Below are 22,057 nucleotides of genomic sequence, written 5' to 3' on the forward strand. Positions count from 1 at the left end.
TAGAAACCAGCAAGCCCCAGTGACCCCATCTCTGTCCTAGGTGCAGGGACAGCTGACTAGTTACAATGGGTGCTTGGGTCTAGATACCTGGTCCAGGCCCTGAGCTCTCTCCAAGCCTCAGACAGCACTTTCTTTGTTTGGATGGGTTTGGTCTTGGCCCCGCGGGACTGTGCCTAGGGACCTTGCACACATTAAGCAGACCCGTCACCACTGAGTCACACACCGTCAAGTCAAGTGACTGCTGCACTCTTCCCTTGATGAGCTTGCTGTCTAGGCTATGAGTCCCTTGTTTTATGGAGCCGGGAGAGAAAAACTTCCTAGATATTTGACAGCCACTGGGCTTCCACTTCCCCCACCAGGTACTCAATTCCAAAAGCAGGAAGGACAAGGGGTGACAGCCAGGAGTGGGATTCAATTGTTCCTACCCTCCCTAGTGATCATAAGAGAGGCTAGGAGCTGGGTGTGGAGTCACGCGTCTTTAATCCCAGCACTTGAGAAGCATAGGCAAGGGAATCTCTGAGCTCAAGGCTAGCCTAATCTACAACTGAGTTCCAATAAAGCTAGAGCTATGTAGAGAGACCCACCCCCAAAACAAAACAGCTAGGGCGGCTTGGGAGAGGAGCATTACTAAGAGTTGGGCTGGGAGAAACCCTGTGAAGCGTCCGGCAGCCCCTACCTCCCATGCTGTGTGCCCTTCTACCTCGCATCTGCCCTTAACGCCAGCCCCAAATTGGTTTTCAAGTTCCCACGTGTCTTCTGTGTGGCCACTGGGCCTCTGCCTGTTTGTCCAAGTGTTTTTTCTGACCCGCTGCAAAAGGTGTGTTTACCCTGTATTGTATGCATTGAGACGTAGGGAAGGGGTTGGCCTGTGCTTTCCAGGTGTCCCATAATTGTCTTTGATGTCCGTAGAATATCTTGTGTAAACTGCTTCGGCTAAGTCTGTGTTGCCAGTGTTTTGAAATTAATTTCACAAAACTGGTCACACCACTTTGCTATGGAAACCACTCTCACAACACAGCACTCAAGATGTACTCTTTAAACATATGGCTGAAGTAGTGATTACCTGGTTCCAGTCACACTGACTGCTTCATGAGGAAGGCAGATGAGGCATTATTATCCCATTTCAGAGGCCACACATGAGGAAGTGCCTTGGATGGAGTCTGATGTGTGAGTGTTTACATGCACACCCACACACAAGCAATTCAAGCACATGCATATGTATGCATACATATATACTGTTTTTGTAGCAGGGGAGGCTTGTATACTCCCAGGAAACATTTCCATATCTGACTGTCAGTTTTCCATATAACAGCGGTTCTCTATTATAGTGATCCAATTTTGTTTTGTGAAACAGGGTCTTGTTATGTAGCCCAGGCTAGCCACCTACAACCGAGTGCTAGGATTGCAAACATGTGCTGCGATTCTAGCTTGGATATTTCAAGTTATTTGAAAGTACAAAACTTTCAAAATACAATTGTAAAAATACAAGCCAGAGAGCTGGGCATGGTGGCTCCTGACTGTAAGCCCAGCATTGGGGAAGACAAGGCACACAGAATGCGGCAAGGTGAGCCTCAGCCACACAGGGAGTTCCAGGCTGGCCTGGGAACATCACAGGAGCTGGGAGGAGGGAAGAATGTGACGGGAGGTGGGGGGGATGGTAGGAAGGAGGGCTGCTGCGACGTGCTGCCTTCTGGCCAGGGTATGACCAGCGCAACCGTGAACTCGTGGCAGCTGCGGTGCCTGCGCCTGCGTGGTGTAGAGACAGGGGTCTCTCAGTAGTCGGTGATAGGTTAGGGAGGGGCTCACAGTCCCTCCTCCTGGGAAAGTACTGACAAGTGATGGATGCTAGGGGAAGGGGAGTCATTGTCTCTCGTGGTAGCCACACGTGACCCTAGTAGGCGTCAGTGGATAGCTCCACACTGCACATGCTCGGCGAGAATCCTGGTTAAACTCAATGGGTTACAAAACAAAAGACAGGAAAGGGAGAAAATAGATGGGCAGGAATGAGAGAGGATCAGAGTAATCAGACCGCAATATATGCCAGACTAAATTCAACAGAAAACAGAAAACCAAACTGACAAATCTGCCTGGAGCTATTAAAACTAATGCCATGCCCTTAAGCCGAATCTGCCGTCCTTCTGACTAACAAACTGCTTTAATTTCTAAGATCTCATTCCCTGAAGAAGAGGAGTTATGGGTGAAGAGAGGTTAAGGTAGTTTGTCTTTGGTTTTTCTCTCTTTTCAACTCTTCTACCTTCTTCTTGTATAGAAAGAAGACAAATGAGCCAGGCAGTGGTGGCGCACGCCTTTAATCCCAGCACTCGGGAAGCAGAGACAGGTGGATCTCTGTGAGTTCGAGGCCAGCCTAGTCTACAAGAGCTAGTTCCAGGGCATGCACCAAAGTTATACAGAGAAACCCTGTCTCGAAAACTCAAAATTAATTATTTAATTAAAAAATAAAACTTATTAAGTTGGTAAATTTCATGATCTGTTTATTAGCAACTAAATTTTTTTAAACTTCACAAAAATTCTATTATAAACTCTAAAGATAACAAAAATTATTCTGAAGCTATTTTTTAAAAAAAACCTAGGAGATTAGCCAAACTCCAAAAGTCTGATAATACACTGGGCAAGGATACTAGAACCAATATCTTATACATTGCTAGGGGACTGCAAATGGGTGTCGGCTTCCCGGAGGACAATCAGCCATCTACAGCATCTCTTAACAACACACAGAAACAAGAACTTCATCGCTGTTTGTAACAGGAAGGTACTAGAAACAACCAATGCCCATGTCCATGAGACTGCTTGTGTTTAGTTCAAACATACAATGTGACAATACACAACTGCTTAAAAATGATGGTGTTCTTCAAGTGTTGTTAGCAAGATATATTCACCATATATTAAAAATTCAGACTAGAATACAAGTATTGTGTGGAAAAGAGCAAGCAAATTAGAGTCTATTCTTTTATGCATGTCCATTAAGAAATCATGGAAAAGCTGGGCAGCAGTGGCGCACACCTTTAATCCCAGCACTCGGGAGGCAGAGGCGGGCGGATCTCTGTGAGTTTGAGGCCAACGTGGTCTACAGAGCTAGTTCCAGGACAGGCTCCAAAGCCACAGAGAAACCCTGTGTCGAGAAAAGAGAGAGAGAGAGAGAGAGAGAGAGAGAGAGAGAGAGAGAGAGAGAGAGAACCAAAACATAGAGAAGGACACATGGGGAAACAGGAGTAGGGGTTCAAGGGCTCTAATGAGAACCAAAGTGCCCTGGATAAGGGCTGGCTGCAGTGAGACTTTTCAGCATGAAGCTTTCTATGATCTGGTCTATTCTAAGTGTGACTCCATCATGTGACTCCATCAGTTATTAAAAAAAGAATCCCTATCTTTAGAATAAATTTTGCCGACACCCCGTGACATTAATCTGTTCATACAACTCTTTCCCAGGCATCTGTTATCTGACAAGCGGCACTACTCTAGCCTGGTGATACAGCACTGAGGAAGATAAAGTTCTTGCCTCTTAACACCTACAGCCTAGGGAGAAAGACCAAACATATACATATGTAGACATACACACCTCTATGTACACTTCCATATTTATAAAATAATGTCCCGCTGAACATTAAAAGCAAACAAATAGCAAACCAAGGCAAAGTGAAAAGGGGTGGTGTGGGGTACGGGAGTGGGGGCAGTACCTGCGGTCTGGAAGGCCTGGTAGGAGGAAGTGTTGATGGCAGAGGAAGAGACAGCCTGGGAAAAGAGCTTCCCAGGCAGCGAAGGCCCTAAGGCAGGAAGAGGCTTGAAGCTTCCAAGAATCAGCAAACATATGTATGTAGCTGGAGGGAACTGAAGACAAGGGGTGGGGTACAAACATGCCCCGGAGTCAGACCGAGTCACCTTGTGGGGTGCAGCAAGGGTGTGGGTGCTAGGGGACTTGTAGGAATGGGTAGGTGGCTTGCAGAGGTGCCTGAAAATTTTCAAAGGACTTTGGCTTTTAAAAAGTACCAAAGGATTTTGGTTAAGTCACACCTGTTTGGCTTCCAGGTGACTAAAAGTCTGAATATTTCAAATGCAGTCAGGAAACAGCTGCTTCCCCGGTGACCGAGTCACATATCCCTCTGGATCCTTTCCAAAGACATCCACTCCCTCCCTATTCTAATTCATGACCAACAACCAGCCAAATAACTTTACCCAACACAGTTTCCTGCCTTAAGGAAGTTAACTGGTCAGGCCCCTAGGATCACTGAGACCCAGCAGTCTAAAGAAAGGATGGACAGAGTCTTCACTTCACTGCAGCCCTGGAGCCTGCTGGGAACAATGTGTCCTGAGCTCTCGTTCCCCCCTCCCCCCAAGTACCACAGTCCGGTTCCACTCAGCACACAGCAGTAAGAAGTGAGCTTGGAAATAAACTGTCCCTAAGGTCTGAAGACAAGGAAACGCAGTGAACTTCTATATAAACACCCTCAGCATTCACCAAGGGCTAGCAGCGTTACTGGCCAAGAGCTAGCCTTTAACTCACACATTAACTATGTCAAAATATTCAAAATCATACAGCTGTCATGCCTCAGTTTTTTAAATCCAAAGGAAAGCAGAAAATACCAACCCTTGCAACACCAAACACAGCCTTAACATCCTCGTAGCTGCAAGCGCAAAGCCAGCATGTTTACATAATGTGCAGCTCTAGGGGTCCTAATCCCACGACGAGGACAGGAGGGCACCACCAATCTCGTGTACGGGGCTTATTTTATATACTCTAGGTCTGGGATTTCCACCTGACAAATCAGAACACATGTCACAATCTTAAAGTATCTCTCTCAGTCCCATTAAGTTTCTCGGGACACTGGCGCCCACTTCATTCTGCTGCTCCTGAGTCTAGAATCCCAACATTTTGTTCCATCTTAAGCACTACTTTCTCATTCATTTCCTTTCTTTGCTCGCCCTCAGTCACCCGGCCTTACGCAGCTGTAGGGAACACGGGGAGAAGGGAGCACAGATCTGCGGCCACTCCACCTCCACTACCATCTGCTTCCCACTGCAGAGGCCTCCACTCAACCCAAGACACAATCAGGAGCTATTGGAGTAGACTACTTGCTTTGGATTTTTATGGCTTCTCTTCATTTTAAAGAACAAAACTATTTGTGAACCGCTGAATCGTCCTAAGCCGGGCTAGTATAGAAGACACATGCAGAACTTGATTTAATCTTATGTAAATTATTCTTGCAAATCTTCGATGTTAAAATGCCATCAAAGTTAAAAAACAAAACACTACTTACGGCACCCTGCGGTTCGGACAGACAGTGCGAAACTACTGGCGGTCAACTACTCCCTCCAGTTAAACTTTGTCCCCTGCCTGGCTGTTTCTGGATCGAGTTCACAGATACACGTTTGCAGCGGCCTTAGAAGCCACCGCCTGACAAGCAGGTAGGAGGGTTTGTTCTTTAACTCCTGCCTGTCAGCAACATCCCAAAGGTCAAGTTCAATGTGTTTAAAGAGACAAATGTAATGAAGGACCGGGAAAGCCTGAAAATGTGCTCATTTCTGGTGGCAGGGCTTGGCTCTCATGGCATTTCTTTTCCAGGTGTTACAGGGTGGGAGGAGTCCAGTCCTAGGAGCTTCAGGTATCTTGATTCTTATTGAATGGAAGTTTCTCCTAGTTGGAATCGATACATTGTAAACCACAGCAGAGAGAGCAGAAGCTTGCTCTTCTACTCGGACCCCTTCTACTCTACCCACCACTCTTCCTGGTGAAGTAATGCAGGAGTCCTTGTAAATTTAATAGGGCTTTTTGACACTCAAACCATCTGTTTTCAGAATTTGATGCTGCTTCTCTGGCTGGAGGCTCCCGCTCCTTTGCAGTTCGTGCCAGGAGCCTCCGCACTGGCAGCCACCTACCGTGGGCTAAACACACTAACGACTCCGGGAATATCGTAGTATTGTCTTCCAGGAAATACATTCTGGATCATCTTCAGTTTTTCTGTCTGATTCTCTGTGTATAACTTGACTTCCTCACATCCTGGTGACTCTCTCTAATGGGCAGAATGTCCCCATCATCAGAACCAGTGATAGTTACTTTGCACAAGGGACCTTGTACATGTGATGGAGTTGAAGGGACGTTGAAATGAGGACATTATTCAGATAGGGCCAATCTAAAACAAAATCCTTCTCAGCTGTGGTCAGAGAGTTACTATGAAGACTCCACTAGTTCCTGCTTGCTTAAAGGTGGAAAGAGGCACAACCTAAGGGGTGTGAATGGAATTTGAAGAAGCAAGTAAGCAAATACACAAAAACAAAACAAAAAACAGACTTTCCTCCAGAGCCCCCCAGGAAGGATCAAAGCCCCGAAAAGCTATAAGTTTGAGCCCAATGAGGCCCATGTTGAACCATAGTTTGTAGTCTTGATTTATTTTTTAAATTGTATGTATACACGTGTGTCTATGAGGGATATGTGCCTGTGAATGTAGGTGCCCTGGAAGGCAGATGCACCAAATGCCCTGGGACTGGACTAACTGGTGGCTGTGAGCCAGCTGACATGGGAGCTAGCAAACCAGGTACTTCTGCAAGAGCAGTGCATGTGCTTAGCCACTGAGCCAGCTCTCTGGCTCCCGAATGAGAAGTCACTTAAACCACAGTTTGTGATTTTCGTAGGGTGGGAAAATAACAAAGATACTTTAAGTTCAGCATGGTCCCTTTAAAGCATAATACTCAAGGCCGAATAAAATATTCTAAGAGAGCCGATAAAGAAAAAGAAATCAAATCCCTTGGTCTGGAGCTAAACACTTACTGTTTTTGATTTTTTTTTTTTTTGGTTTTTTTTTTTTTTTTTTTTTTTGAGACAGGGTTTCCCTGTGTAACATTCCTAGCTGTCCTGGAACTAGCTCTTGTAGAATAGGCTGGCCTTGAACTCACAGGGATTCACCTGCCTCTGTCTCCGAGTGCTGGGATTAAAGGCGTGTGCCCGGCCTGTTTTTGATTCTCAACTTAGTAGAGGCCCATGCTCTGTCACATAAGCTGTATAGCATCAAGTACCCAACTTTACTCTCCTTTTCATTTTTTCCTTTCCTGTGCTGGTGTCAAATATACAAACTGTCTCTCTGTGAACATTGCTCTAGCTACAGTTGAGAGAAGAAACAGGGATTGTTTTTGAATATCGGAAGACACTGTAGTGGTTTGAATGAGGATGGCCCCCACAGGCTCACAGTAAATGCTTGGTCACCAGAGAGTGGCGCTACTGGCAAGGATTAGGAGGTGTGGCCTTGTTAGAAGAAGTGTGTCCCTGGAGGTGGCTTTGTGGTCTATAAGAGCCCAGCTGAGTCCCTCTCTCTTCCTGCTCCCTGCGAGCCTGGAAGCAGAACTCGCAGCTAATTCTCCACCACTGTGTGCCATCCTGCATGCCGCCTTGCTGCCCTCCATGATGATAGTGGACTGCACCTCTGAAACTAAACGTAAGCCCCAATTATATGCTTTCTTTTATCAGAGTTGCCTGGATCATGGTGCCTCTTCACAGCAATAGAACAATGACTAAGACAGACACTCAACTTCACTCAGCATAAAAGAAATGAAAAAAAGAGAACAACATCATCTTAATCTACATTTTAACTTTAATTTGGCAAAATTCCAAATGTTGTATAAGACATAACGCTGATGGATTTAAAGGGAAGCAGTGGTAAACTCTGGAAAACAAGCAGACAAATGATGAACGCGCAGAGAGGCTCTTTCATCAGGGTCTGTAATGCAATACAACAGCTAAACCACATCTTCGCTGTGTGCACAGGCACCCACTGCAAGGCTATGCAAAAGCAAAGGACACGGATCCCGAGGGACTGGTAAGCGCGGTTACTGTGCAGATATCTAAAGGGATGGAGTGAAGAACACGGATCCCGAAGGACTGGTAAGCGCGGTTACTGTGCAGATATCTAACGGGATGGAGTGAAGGACACGGATCCCAAGGGATTGGCAAGCACGGTTACTGTGCAGATATCTAACGGGATGGAGTGAAGGACACGGATCCCGAGGGACTGGTAAGCGCGGTTACTGTACAGATATCTAATGGGATGGAGTGAAGAACACGGATCCCGAAGGACTGGTAAGCGCGGTTACTGTGCGGATAGCTAATGGTATGGAGTGAAAAGCAAGGTGATGGGTTACACATGAAGAATAAGCAAGCTACACTGATTTCAAACACCTATGTAGAGAAATCTCTCTCAATGCAATTGTGTGTACACATGTGCATGCACAAGGGCACGGCCTAAGCAGGGTGTGCATGCCTGCATGCACCTCTCAGGAAGGACATTTATGGCGCACCCTAGGGGGGCTGCGGCCCAAGGTGGAAGACACACGCAGTCCTCCTATGCTTTGGCATTTTTGACCAAAGCTGGTATTATCAATGTGATGAGCTAAATGCAGCATGGCAGCCAGAGTATATGCTGAAAGAGAAAAGGACAGTACTTGAAAAACTTTGTAAAAACCAAATGAAGTCGAGATTTCAGATAATAATAATCATATTAATATCTTAATTTTGACAACTAAGTTATGACCCCAGGAGATGCTTCCATGAGAAACTGGGCGAAAGTTATGCTGGAGATTTTGTACTGTCTTTGCAACTTTTCTGTACATCTAAAAAAATCAACCCAAAAATAAGCTTTATTCAAGTAATACAAAAGCTTTGCTTGGCGTAGTTTGCTCTGCTTTGAGTCAGAGTGACCACGTAGTTGAGGTTGGCCTTGAACTCGGGCAAGCTCCTGCCTTAGCATCCTGAGTGCTAGGATTACAAGCTTGAGCCATTTCCCCCACTTTAAACAGATATTTCAAACATTACCAGGGCAGTTTGGGAGGGGGTGGTGTAGAGTGGCCTGGAGAAAGGAGAAAGCATCAAAGAGGCAAGGTGAGAAGTTTGGGGAGTGATCCTGCTGTGAGGAGATGAAGGCTTACGTTAAGATACTGGTCACGAGAGTGTCTGCTTAGTACAAGACATTGTGAAAGAAAGCAATCAGGACACTTGCAATAGCAGAGAAAAACGAAACGTATTAGTGACAAGTGATGGCAATCCCAGGAGACAGGGCGAGATTAATTGCAGGCTGGTGAGATGGCTCAGCAAGTCAAGGTGCATGCTGATAGCCTGCACTCTCTTCGCTACCAATCCCTGTGGTAGAGGGAGAGGACCAACTCCCACTAGTGATCAGACAAACTCCACGCACACACTGTGGCACACGTGCGACACCCCCACACACACAAATAACTGCATGTAAAAAAAAAAACACTAAACTCATGAATTCAACAACTCTTTGTTGGTACTCACTATACCAGGCACTGTGTATGGCACTGGGAACATGAGTTTGTAAACCCAGAGTGTACAGTAACCCCGAAATGTTCTGGGGAGAATAACCAAAAGGCATCTGGTGATTTGCTGTAAGATAAGGGTGCAGACAAGGAGAAAATAGAGGACAGAAAGTGGACGCTGAGTCAGGGACACAGAAGGTCAGGGACAAGAGTGGCAGCAATGAAGGCAAGGAAGTAGGCAAAGGGCTTGGGAAAGCATCGGGATAGCACAAAAACATGGAACAAGGACCAGGGAGTGCACTGTCTGAGAACAAGACACCCAAGAGACCACCGGACCCCGGTGTCAAAGATGGGCGCACTGGCGCAAAGGACAACCAAAGACCTCCTCTACTTCCAGGAAAGCAGAGCTGCCAGTCTAGAGACACCCAGGCTCAAAGGCCTTTGGGAACGGACGGCATCCACGGTCCTGCCTATGACTCACGAGTGCTTGCTTCATGCTGTTCCCAGGAGAACACTCTCAGTTTCTACTTGGAGACCCTGAGACACATTCATCAGACAGAGCAGCCATGTTGGAATATGCTCCTGGTTTTAAAATGTGAGATTCCTAGAATTTTAAAGATAAATATGAATTGTGGCTTCACTTGGCAAGTTACAAAATTTATTTCACTTCCAAAGAAGAAAATTAAACATGAAGTCTTAACCTGGTTCCATCCACCACCACTTCTCTGCTTATCTGACCACTCACTTCTGTCCTATGGGCCGCAGCCGAGGTCTAGTCGCGTATTTACAGTGAAGCCAATGTTTGGTCGGTAGGATCTGACGATGGCAAATCTGTGTGTAAGACCATGTGACATGCACATACCTGTGCCTGACTGGGTGCCAGTTGCACACTATGAATGTCTCTGTCACCAGAAGAGTTGGGGACTGTGCTTCAAATTCTAAATTATCTCAAATACAACTACAGCCATGTTTTTTGTATGATAAACAGGATACGAAGAAAATGGAAAAGCAGTTTTATCCCTAATTTTCTACCAATTAAAATGAAATACTATTTCAGCATTAAATCCTCATACGTAAGAATAATTTCCGGCTCCAATCATTGGAAACCTCCTCTGCTGGCTACAGGGTGGTATTCTCGTCTAGTAAAGACTCGGTTTAAGCCTTCATGTGAGAATCAAGAGAGCAGTAAGCACACAAGCAGTGTACAAGAGGTCCTAGAAAATACCATCAAAGACTATGACAAATAATAAATGATAATTTCTCTAAAATATCATCTGGCTTAGTTACCGAGTGAAACAGTCATATTAACAATACTGTGACATAACCCTGACCCAACTCAGCTGCAGAGACGCACATACTCTTGCTGCAGTTACTCCAGAAATATAGGTATTTACTGCCTACTCAATATTTAACAAACACCTTTCCAAAGCTCTTTTCTGGCCCACGGTGGACAGCAGCAGCGGGAGTCTGGGAATGGGGCAGAAAGCACAGAATCACTCAGAACTTTCCTAAGGCCTTGCACACTTACACAACTCTGAGATCTGAAAGCTCCCCAATCTCTGAAAATTAAAGGTAAACTCTCAATCCTACCATTGAATGAGGCACCACAGGTTTAAACCTTCACTACAGATTTAGAGAGTTAGGGCTGGAAACCCGCTAGCGGAAGCATGAACAGCTGCCGGGCTACTTCCTACATTTGTGTCTAGACGGTTACTGAGGAGAAAGATCTAAACCAGTGGTTCTCAACCTTCCTAATACCGTGACCTTTTAATACCTGTTGTGTATTTAATACTCCTCGTTGTGGTGACCCATCATAAAGTGATTTCATTGCTACTTCAGAACTGTAATTTGCTACTGCTACAAATCGTCATGGAAGCATCTGCAATGCGGAGTATCTGGTGAGACCTGTGGCCTTGCGACCCACAGGCTGAGCACTCATTACCTGTGCTCAGCAATGTCTGTTTGCTGATGTCATCTAAGGGCAGGTTCATAAAGCTTCAAGAACAATGGGTTAGGTTTCAACCGGCAGAACTACTGAGGGAAAACATACTGAAAATATTTTAAAACTTTGCTTAGAAGAGAGGGTAAAGGGGCCAAGCCTGCAGACTGAATTCCTGCTCCAGGGCCCATGGTGGGTGAGGATTAGCTGCAGCAAGATGCAAGTCATAGTCATCCTCTGATCACCACGAGCAAGCCAAGACCACACACACACACACACACACACACACACACACACACACACACACACACACCTGTCTCTCTTGTCCCCTGCAATTTAAGGCTGAAGAGGGGAGGCTTTTTCTAAGCACTAAAAGAGATAATAAATCATGAATAAGTTTCCAAGTTTCTTAAACTTACTTTCAATCAAAGTATAAAATAGAAATCGAGTTCCAGGTCTCCCTTTTATATTAAAACAAACAAGATAAAAGGAGCCACTTAGCCAGATGGGTTAATGTTTACACAGAGGTAGATTTTCCCAATTATTTCCCTTCCAAGTCTGACTGGTTGAGTGGCCTTGCTGGAATTCCCCCATCAGCTGGGAGTATCTACTGGACTTTTGGACAGAAACTACTTTACATGACACATGAGAATGGCATGCCTAGTCCATATGCCCCTGCACCTTGAGCCGGGCTGTTAAGACTACAGACGAATCAATAAGCTTTATACAAGGTGGAACGCTTCTGTCCTTTAGGCTGCTGAAGGAAGTATCAGCCTTCATTCTGTTTCACATTAGATACTCACTGGGCCAATAAATTCGCACGCTATGGCTTCCACCGCTCTGACAGGCCTGTTTTCAGAACGGAATACACGATGCTGACATGAGAATCCTGTCACTATAGTGTAACTACCTGAAACCCTGGATGATATGAAACCTCTATTTTTATTTGAGAATTTTTTTTTTTTATTTTCGAGACAGGGTTTCTCCGTAGCTTTTGGTTCCTGTCCTGGAACTAGCTCTTGTAGACCAGGCTGGTCTCGAACTCACAGAGATCCACCTGCCTCTGCTTCCCGAGTGCTGGGATTAAAGGCGTGCGCCACCACCGCCCGGGCTTATTTGAGAGTTTCTAAAGCATCTATCGATGTAGAAAAGGCTTTTGGGAACTGCTGTGAGGTGGTCACGGGGCCTGTTCCTTGCTTTGGGGGCCAATTTGAGCTAATCTCAGCACCACTGCCAATCAACACAGAGAGCACGTGCCTCCCACACACCACCCAGCCACACCTCGGCCCGCTGCTCTCAGACAGTAAGCATCACCCTGGAATTGTAGCCCAGAAATTCACTTCCAACTTCCAACACCATTTTCAGGGTTCAGGGGGGAAAAGTAACATCTCACAGTCTGAGTTTCTACAGAATTTATTGGTGTTTCTTAAGTTGAGACAAAAGCACACAGGAACTGGGAAATGCAGGAGAGGGGCCATATGCTCAGAGATAACTTGCACTGGAGAATCTCAGTATTACTCTAGAACAGTGGCCGACATCTTCTACTACTCAGGCCATAAGTTCTATAACTGTTTTTTAATTTTGTAAAATTTTTAATGAGGATGGAGAGATGGCTTAACAGTTAAGAATAGTTCTTTAATTTAAATATATTTATTTTAAAAATTATTTTTATGTGTATGAGTATTTTGCCTGCATATATTGTGGTGGTTTGAATAAAAAACAGCCTCCATAGACTCAGGGCGTGGCACTATCAGGAGGAGTGGCCTTGTGGAGTAGGTGTGGCCTTGTTGGAGGAAGTGAGTCACTGAGGGTGGGCTTTGAGGTTTCTAATGCTCAAGTCAGGCCCAGTAGGTGTCTTTCTCTTCCTGTTGCCTGCTAACCCATAGGTAGAACTCCCAGCTCCTTCTCCGGCACCATGTCTGCCCATATGCTGCCTTGCTTCCCATCATGATGACAATGAACTTAACCTCCAAACTGTAAACAAGCCCCCCAATTAAATGTTTTCTTTTGTAAGAGCTGCCGTGGTCATGGTCTCCCTTCACAGCAATAGAACCCCTGAGACATGTGTGTATGTGCACACCTCGTGTAGGCGGAGGCAAAAAACAGCTATCAGATCTCTGGGAGCTGGAGCTAAGAATGGTTATAAGTCCAATGTCATGGGTTCTGGGGACAAACCTAGGATGTCTGCAAGAGCAGCCAATGCCCTTAACCACTTAGCTGTCTCTCCAGCCCCTTGTAATGTTTTTGAGGCAGGGTCTCCCATAGTCTAGTCTGGCCTAAACTCCCTTTTGAGCTGGTGATGTCCTTCAACTACGGATCCTCTTGCCTCTGTCTCCTGAGAGCTAGAGTTACAGTGTACTTCACCACTCTGACTGTAGGCCAAGCCAGGGCTGGGTTCCACGACCTCGGCCTGCTCGGCAAATACTCTATCAATTGAGCTACATTCCTAGTCCTACTATGGGTTCTTCGGGAAATTTCTGAAGCATTGGCATATTAAATAGAAACTTTTGAAGGCTAGTTTCAGGGCTAAGCTCCTATACTGGAACCCAAAACACAAGGCTAAAATCAAAATGGAGTCACTCAAGCTGAAGCTCAACCCAGTGAAGTTGAAACTGAGCTACTTCTCTGACCTTCTGACCCTAAGAGGTCAGTTACTATGGTGGGATCTAGTTTCCCCTGCACCCACCCTTCCACCTCCTGGAAAGAGCAGACCTGATACAATCAGTGATTTTTCTGCTCTCCTGTCTCCTGTCCCAGCTTTCAAGGACATGACCAATCTTGTCACGGCTTTCTTTTCTGTTGTTGTTGTTGGTTTTCTGAGACAGAGACTCTGTGTAGCCTTAGCTGTCCTGGAACTCTGTAGGCCAGGCTGGCCTCAAACTCACAGAGATCCTCCTGCCCGTGCTGGGATTAAAGGAGTGTGTGACCAGCGCCCACCCCACTACCTTGTTGCTACTTTCTTCAAGCCCTTGTCTGTCTCTAAAACTTATGCTCAGGTCCCCAGAACATGTGTTCTGTTTTATTGAATGATATGTCAACTCTAGAAGAGAAAATAAATACCTCTAAATTGTCGTGACTCTGTATTTTGCCAAGCATGACGTCACACTAATTGCAGGGCTGACTTGAGAGGCACCTGTCTGTCTTCCCCGGGTCCTAAGTGGCTCCTCCTAACACTGCCTGCAGTTTACTGAAGAACAATGGATGGGATACTAACTTCACAAGCACATGCAACTCTGATATTTCAAATAAAGAGAAGATAAAAAAAATTAATAATTGTGACAGAGAGAAAAAAACAGGTAATCAAATCATCTTCTAAGATTTCTCACCGCTATTTCTACTCCCCTATTCTCAGCTACTTAGCAAAAACAAACAAAACCTGATATATAAAATTTATAATTCTTTCCTAAAAAATCCTTGAAATCTTCAAGTGATGAATGTAATTTGTATTGTGATATGCTGGCCAATGCACACCCATCACTACAAAGACTGCGAGACAAGATTAGACACAGGAGGGTTAAATGAACCACCAGGCTATTAATCAGAGCTGGGTAATGGAGCTTTCGTAAAACTCCAAGGAATGTTCGAACAGCCCGGTGGTGGAAGTTCTCCCTGCCTGGCTCCTGTGTTTCTGTCCTTACCCGCCAGCACTGTTTACAGTCACCCATAGGTGTGTCCCTGGGTCTGTGGGGACTCTAGTAAACCAACTGAATCCGTGGAGGGGTTTGTGGCAGCTGCTCAGCTGAACGACTTGGAGCCTGTAGCTGCATCTGAAGTATATGAGGTTGCTCTCTGCAAGGTGAAACCTCAGCCATAGCCCAAAGCTAAACACAGTCACAGGTGGGAAAAGCAGTTTATTTCACCGGACAGATCCCTTTCCTCTGGGCCAGCCCAACTATGTCCAGTTGAGAGTCACACCCAACTCAGAGTGTAACACACATCTAACAGCTTGCCTACTGGTGGGGCTGCCTATCTGAACCTCCATGGCCAGCCGGGCACCTGACTCGTACCTGACCGTGTAGACAGATGCCAAAGCACCATGGCTGGAAGTGGGAACTACATAGCTTCTCCTTGTGAGGGGAAGGGAAAAGAGGAACATATGTTTAACTTCACATCTTTTCGGGCGTCTTGAGTGACTGTTTTCTATCAAGCCTGACTGAAGTGCTAACAGACTTTAGAATTTTTGGACACTAGGGAAGTGCTGAGTACTAGAGTACCAGAGAGCTTGCAGTACCAAAGGCAGACACCAGAGGGAGCAAGAAACCCTTACAAGTTCCTGAAACAAAAGCTCTCCACCTGGGAAATGACATATATGCAGAGCAGAGAACACACACCATAAAAAATTTGAGAGGTCCCAGAACTATATAGGCTGATGGGTGAAGGTCCTCTCTGTATGAAGCTGGGAAAGGAGGCTGTTACTCCATTTTCTTGGCATGTCTATTTGGGAAGCAAATACTGGGGGGAGAAGGGGATGTCATAGGAACCAAAGGAATCAAACCTAGCAGGCAAGGCACTTCCCTCTGTACACTCGGCACGTGGGTAGGCTGAGGCGGAGGACTGCCATGAGCGTGAAGCCAGCCTGGGCTACAGAGTAAGAACGTGTGCAAAACAAAACTAACAATAAAACAAACAACCCAACACCATAAAAGTCGAAGAATTCAGAGAAAGAACGGAAAGAAACTGTATAAAAGCAAGTTAAGGTGCTAGCAGAAACCACACAAACAGGTGAAAAAAATCAGAGAAATGATGAGAACACAACAAAAGCGACAAAAATTACCTAAGAGAACCAAACAAGAATTATAGAACTGGAGAACATAGAAACTGGGTTTTCAACCTTTTATATTTGATCAAATACCTCAGTAAACTTGAAGACAGACCATTTAAGATCACTGAGTAGAAGGAACACAAAGAAAAAGCACTTCACAAAAGTGACACTTGAGGGCCTGAGATGCCATCAAGGTGGCCAGCACACACATGATGTGGGAGTGTCATATATCAATCTGTTGATTTCATTGGTTAAGCAATAAAGAAACTCCTTGGCCCTGATAGGTTAAAACAGAGGTGGGAGGAGTAAACAGAATAGGATGCTGGGAGGAAGAGGAAGTGAGCTCAGACTCCACAGCTCTGCTCTCTGGAGCAGAGGCCCTGCTTCGCTCTCCCAGGCAGCTCCGACCCAGGATGGACGTAGGCTAGAATCTTCCCGGTAAGCGCACCTTGGGGTCAAAGTGTTCCCACAAATGAACCCAAAGAAGCCTACACAAGGAAATACTGCAGCTAAATGGCCAAAAGTCAAAGACAAAAATCTGTGTTGAGAGAAAATCACTGTCATGTACGTAGGAGGACCTCCGTCAGAGGATTTCTCTACAGAAGCATTATAGACCAGAGGTGCTGGGAAGAGAAATTCAAAATCCTACAAGATATACCATCCAGAGCGCTGTCCAGGAACAAGAAAGGACCCTTCCTAGATCAAGGCTGTGCACAGGTGGGGGAGGGAGGCTAAGGGAAGCAGGCTGGCCTAGACTTCACTGAGGAGGTGACTTGAGCCGTGACCTGTAAGAGCAAAGGATTCTAGCCATAGAAGGAGGGAGCCACATTCCAAGAGCAGGGAACAGCACCAGAAAAAGCCTTGCGACAGAAAGAGGGTACAGTAGCCATGACAAGTGAACCGGGGGGGACAGAAGACATCAGGCCAGAGTGGTGAAGGGAGCCCCTCCTCATAGCGGCAGCATGGTCTTCTCTCAGCAGGACACTTGGCTGCTTTATGAGGCTGAGATGGCAAAGGAAGAAGCATTAGGAGTTAAGCCCAAGGGAGGTGATTGCCCGAGTCTGATGTATTCAGGGTTGAGTCAATGAGAATTTTTTTTTTTAATTTTTTGAGACGTTTTTTCTCTGTGTAGTCTGGCTGTTGTGAAACTCACTGTGTAGACCAGGCTGGTCTCGAACTCAGAGATCCGCCTGCCTCTGCCTCTAAGTGCTGGGATTAAAGGTGTCAGATAGAAGCCTGATGCAAGGGAAGCTCCTTGGGTGCTTCTACAAGGGTGACCCTAGCCATGACTCCTGGCGAGAATGGATATGTAGCCTGAACTGGCCATCTCCTGTGATCAGATTGGTGACCACCCCAATTGTCATCAGAACCTTCATCTAGTCATTGATGGAAACAGATGCAGAGACCCACGGCCAAACGTTAGGCCGAGCTCAGGGAATCCTGCTGAAGAGAGAAAGGATTATAGGAGTCAGAGGGGTCAAGGACATCACAAGAAAACTCACAGAAACAACTAATCTGGCTCATAGGGATTCGCAGTCTGAACTGACAACTAGCGAGACTGCATGGGACAGACCTAGCCTCTGCATACATGTGGCAGCTATGTGCCTTAGTTTATCAGGGGGACTTCTAACAGTGGAGCAGGGGCTGTCCCTAATGCTTTGGTTGGCTCTTGGGAACCCGTTCTTCATACTGGTTTGCCTTGCTCAGTCCTTAGTCCTACTGCAACCTCATATGCTATGCTTTGTTGATACCCAAGGAAAGAGGCAGGAGTGGATTGGGGCAGGGAGCACAAGAAAGGTGTGGGGAGGGAAAGGGGAGAAAAGGGAGGGAAACTGTGGTCGAGATATAAAATAAATAAACCCTAAAAGCCTTGTAAAGAAATAAAGATGTGCGCTCCCACACCCAGCTATGGTCAGGACTTGCTAAACCATCAGATTGCAAAGGTACTCAAAGTTAAAGGACTGGGAAGTATGGAGTTGTCTGTTAGTGAGTTGTGGAAACTGAAGAGGAGTCTGATAGTAACAAAGGTTAGGTGTTCAAATTTGAACATATTAACAGTTTGAGGTGCACATTAGACACACAGCGTACAGAACTGACCTCACCAGTCATTGCCCTTTCCTGGAACTATGCTTGAGCTGGTCTTCAGTGTGCCTTACCTCTGGGTTCTCCTCTGACTCTTCTTTCTAGTGGATTGTGTAGCTGTATGCACAAGTCTAGGGTGCTGAGGAGAGGTGCGGGTTGGAGACAAAACTGTGGAAGTCAGTATTACAGAGCCACGGAAGTTGAGATCACCAAGAGAAAGGATTACAGACTTTTTATGTGTGTTGGTGTTTTGCCTGCATGTATGTCTATGTAATGGTGTCAGATCCCCCTGAAACTGGAACCACACACAGTTTTGAGCTGCCATGTGGGTGTTGGGAATTCCCAGGTCCTTTGGAAAAGCAGTCAGTGCTCTTAACCACTGAGCCATCTCTCCAGTCCAGATTACAGATTTTTAAGAGATGGAGAGAGAGAACAAGAACACACAAGGACTGCGTTCTAACGCACCCCAACATGTGAATGCTAAGGAATTAAGGTGGGAGCAAAACCCACTAGAATGAATAGTCAGGAGACAAAGGTGAGACAGCCTGAAGGCCAAATAAAGGATGTTCCAGGGAAGGGTAATGGCTGACCAGGTCAGTTCTATATGCATTACTTAATGATCACATAACAGTTTAATACAAATTTATCAGTCCTGGAATAATTTTAATATTTTAGGATCTTTACACAATAACAGATGTTAGGTAAAAATGTATTATCTGGTTTTAGAATATATCAAATACTTTTGTTGGCTGTCATATAAAGATACATACATATGGACTTGCATTTTATCTAGGTCATTTTAAACATATACTTATTTTGTATGTATATTTTATATACCACAGAATGCATGTGGAGGTCAGAGGACCATGTGCAGGAGTTGGCGCTCTCCCTATGTGGGTCCCAGGGATTAGTCTCAGGACAGACTTGGCTGTAAGGCCCTTTACCTGCTAACCCATTTCAAGAGCACTTAATCTAGAATACTCCCTAAACTATTGGTCTAAAGGTTATTAAGAGATGTGTGAACAAAAAGAACATTTTAGCTACACTCATTTGGACAGAGTAGTTATGTTATCATACTTTTTCAAAAAAGAAAAACCAAATGCAATGTTTTGCAAGGTTGCATCACTACAGAGCCCGTCTAGGTTAGCTGGATACTCGGAGTTAATACCATTGGAAAATACTAAGTTAAGAGATTTGGAATATTTTTGTCCTTACTATAAGTCAGAACTTATGTCAGCAAACCCGTGGTGGGTATTTTCTTTCTGCCACGTCAACACTTTCACTGGAAATAAGATCCGCTTCTACATTACGTCTGCTAGAATATATGATATTCTTAGTGTTATTTTTATACTGATGCATCTGCCCGTCCTCAGGTTTACTTATTAGTCATCAAATGTCAAAATGAAAATGCTTCATCCCTTGAAATCAAAACTGAATACAAAGCTGTCAAACAGCAGGATAGTCTCAACTAACACTTTCTAAAGGAGTTCTTACTGACTACTGGCAACAAAATGTATTGTTAATGCATTTGGCCAAGTTTCCCTATGTGTGTTGCTCATTTTAACGATGTAATAATTTTATGATGTGCACATTTATCTCTTATATCTGTTCATTCAAATGTGGAGTATAACCTTGTATTATGGACATTCCCATATTTCTTCTCTCGTTACTTTAATCCTGTTCTTAGTTCTTGTCTTAGTTAGGGTTTCTATTGCTATGAAGAGACAACATGACCATAGCAACTCTTTTTTTTTTATTGAGAATAAGAAAAAAAAAGTTTCCGCCTCCTCCCAGCCTCCCATTTCCCTCCCCCTCCCCCCACTCTTCTCCCCCTCAACTCTTATAAAGGAAAACATTGAATTGGGTTGGCTTACAGTTCAGAGAGGTTCAGTCCATTTTCATCATAGTGGGACATGGTGGTGTGTACGTAGACACGGTGCTGAGTTCTACATCTTGCATACAGGTAACAGGAGTGATCTATCTCACTAGGTGTGGCTTGAGCACGTATGAGATCTTAAAGCTCACCTCCACAGTGATACACTTTCTCCAACAAGACCACACCTACCCCAACAAAGCCACACCTCCTAATAGTGACCCTCCCTTTGGGGGGCTGTTTTCGTTCAAACCACCACAGTTCTTTTTCAATTCTGGAAAATGGTGCAGTATAGACAGCCTGACTTCAAAAGGTACTGTTGATCTCCACATCAAAGAAATGGAAGTGCAAGGTGAAAAGGAAAACATCACAACACACTGTACTATTAATTGCTACACAGCTAAAAAGCATTGTCTTGTGTCTCCAACTATCAGTTCTGCTTAGGAAATGTGGTCTGTAATCCATCTCTGTCCCTCCTGTCTCTGGCCTGTGGCTCTCCATTCTCACACTCACTGATAAAAAGGACAAAGGAAATGTACTTACCATGAACAAGAAGATGTGTGCTCTAAGTGCAATGTCTCATTGGATACACACACACACACACACACAAAATAGCACAGAATTCGATTACTGCATTAGTGAAACCTAACTGACCTCCTTACTCTGGCCCTCCTCCCCAGCGCAGTTACTAGTGTGGAAGAACCTACACACAAGGTGCCAACTGTCCTTCTCAAAAGGCAGGCAGGCACAACTTCTGGACTCTTGTCCTCCTTGTGGCTGGAACAGGAAGAGCTGGTGATTCGTGTGCTGGTTAAAATTTTTGACAAAAGACTTTCAAATATATCCAATCACCAAGTTTGCATCAACTCTACAAATATTTAGACATGATATCAGAAGCCGCTGGTTCTGGTGACAGCCAGCTCTCAGGTGCAGCAAGCTATGACAATGAACAGACCTGCAGGGATCTAACACAGGAAGCTATTTCTAGGAGAGAAATTTTAAGCACCCTCCTAGGGTAAATAGGTTTTCAGGATTCTGGACTCAAGTAGCTGTAACCTATCCTGCAGAACAAGGTTCATGATTCCAGTAGAGCCATATCTGAGCAAAATAACTTTCAATGATTCAAATGCACAACCTGCCTTTTGCCACTGTGAGGACCTTCATCAAGGCCAGCCTGCTGGGGTAGGTGTGATTAACACAAGAGTAAGCGAGCAAATGATTCGACTTATGGGGAAAAAATGGGTAAACAATGATGGGGAGAGAAGGCTTCTTTTGAGAAACTGGAGAGAGATTGGCAGTATGCATTCAATAAATAGTTAGGGTGCTTTATTAGTTACTTTCCTGTTGCTGTCACAAACCACATGACTAAAAAGCCGCTTATAAAACAAAGAGTGTATTTGGGCTGACATTTCCAGGGGGAATAAGAGTCCATCACAGTGGAGGAGCACGGCCCCAAGTGGCAGGCAAGGCAGCAGGGGAAACAAAGCTCACATCTCAACCGCTAGGCCAAAGCAGAGAGCAAACTGGAAGGAGGATGGGGCCTTAGGCTCCCAAGTGCTTCCCCCAGCGACACCCTTCTTCCAGCCAGGCTGCACCTCCTAAACAGTGCTGCCAACTGGGTACCAAGTGCTCCAATGCCTGAAACTATGGGGGATATTTCTCATCCAAACCACCAGAGACACGAAGGAAAAAAGAATGGTACAGGGGACTGGAAGATCATGTCAGCTGTTGCGTAATGAACTAAACATTTGGGGCTGAATTTTAAAGGTAATAAAACATCAAGAATTTAAATCAGGGGACCTAAAAGATTACAACTACATTTTACTCTAAATGCAGTGAGATTAGAAGAGGAAAGAGTAGGGGCTGGAGAGATGGCTCAGAGGTTAAGAGCACTGACTGATCTTCCACAGGTCCTAAGTTCAATTCCTAGCAACCACATGGTGGTTCACTGATGTGGGAGTGTCATATATCAATCTGTTGATTTCATTGGTTAAGCAATAAAGAAACTGCTTGGCTGGCCCTGATAGGTTAAAACATAGGTGGGAGGAGTAAACAGAATAGGATACTGGGAGGAAGAGGAAGTGAGCTCAGACTCTGCTCTGCTCCCAAGAGACTTGACAGCTCTGCT

The 22,057-nt window shown here is 45.2% G+C and overlaps 1 protein-coding gene across 1 annotated transcript in view; it reads right to left on the bottom strand.

Annotated features, from left to right (window-relative positions):
• Positions 1–5,359, bottom strand: part of Map3k13 (mitogen-activated protein kinase kinase kinase 13) — a 119,227-nt gene extending 113,868 nt beyond the window's left edge. Inside the window, exon 1 of the mRNA XM_050146263.1 lies at positions 5,271–5,359. The gene's annotated coding sequence lies outside the window, so the exon portion shown is untranslated. The remainder of the gene's footprint in view (positions 1–5,270) is intronic.
• Positions 5,360–22,057: the final 16,698 nt, after the last annotated feature.

Source organism: Alexandromys fortis, unplaced genomic scaffold (genome assembly GCF_014885135.2).
Source record: "Alexandromys fortis isolate MF-2015 unplaced genomic scaffold, M_Fortis_MF-2015_v1.1 scaffold_56, whole genome shotgun sequence".
Lineage (NCBI taxonomy): Eukaryota > Metazoa > Chordata > Mammalia > Rodentia > Cricetidae > Alexandromys > Alexandromys fortis.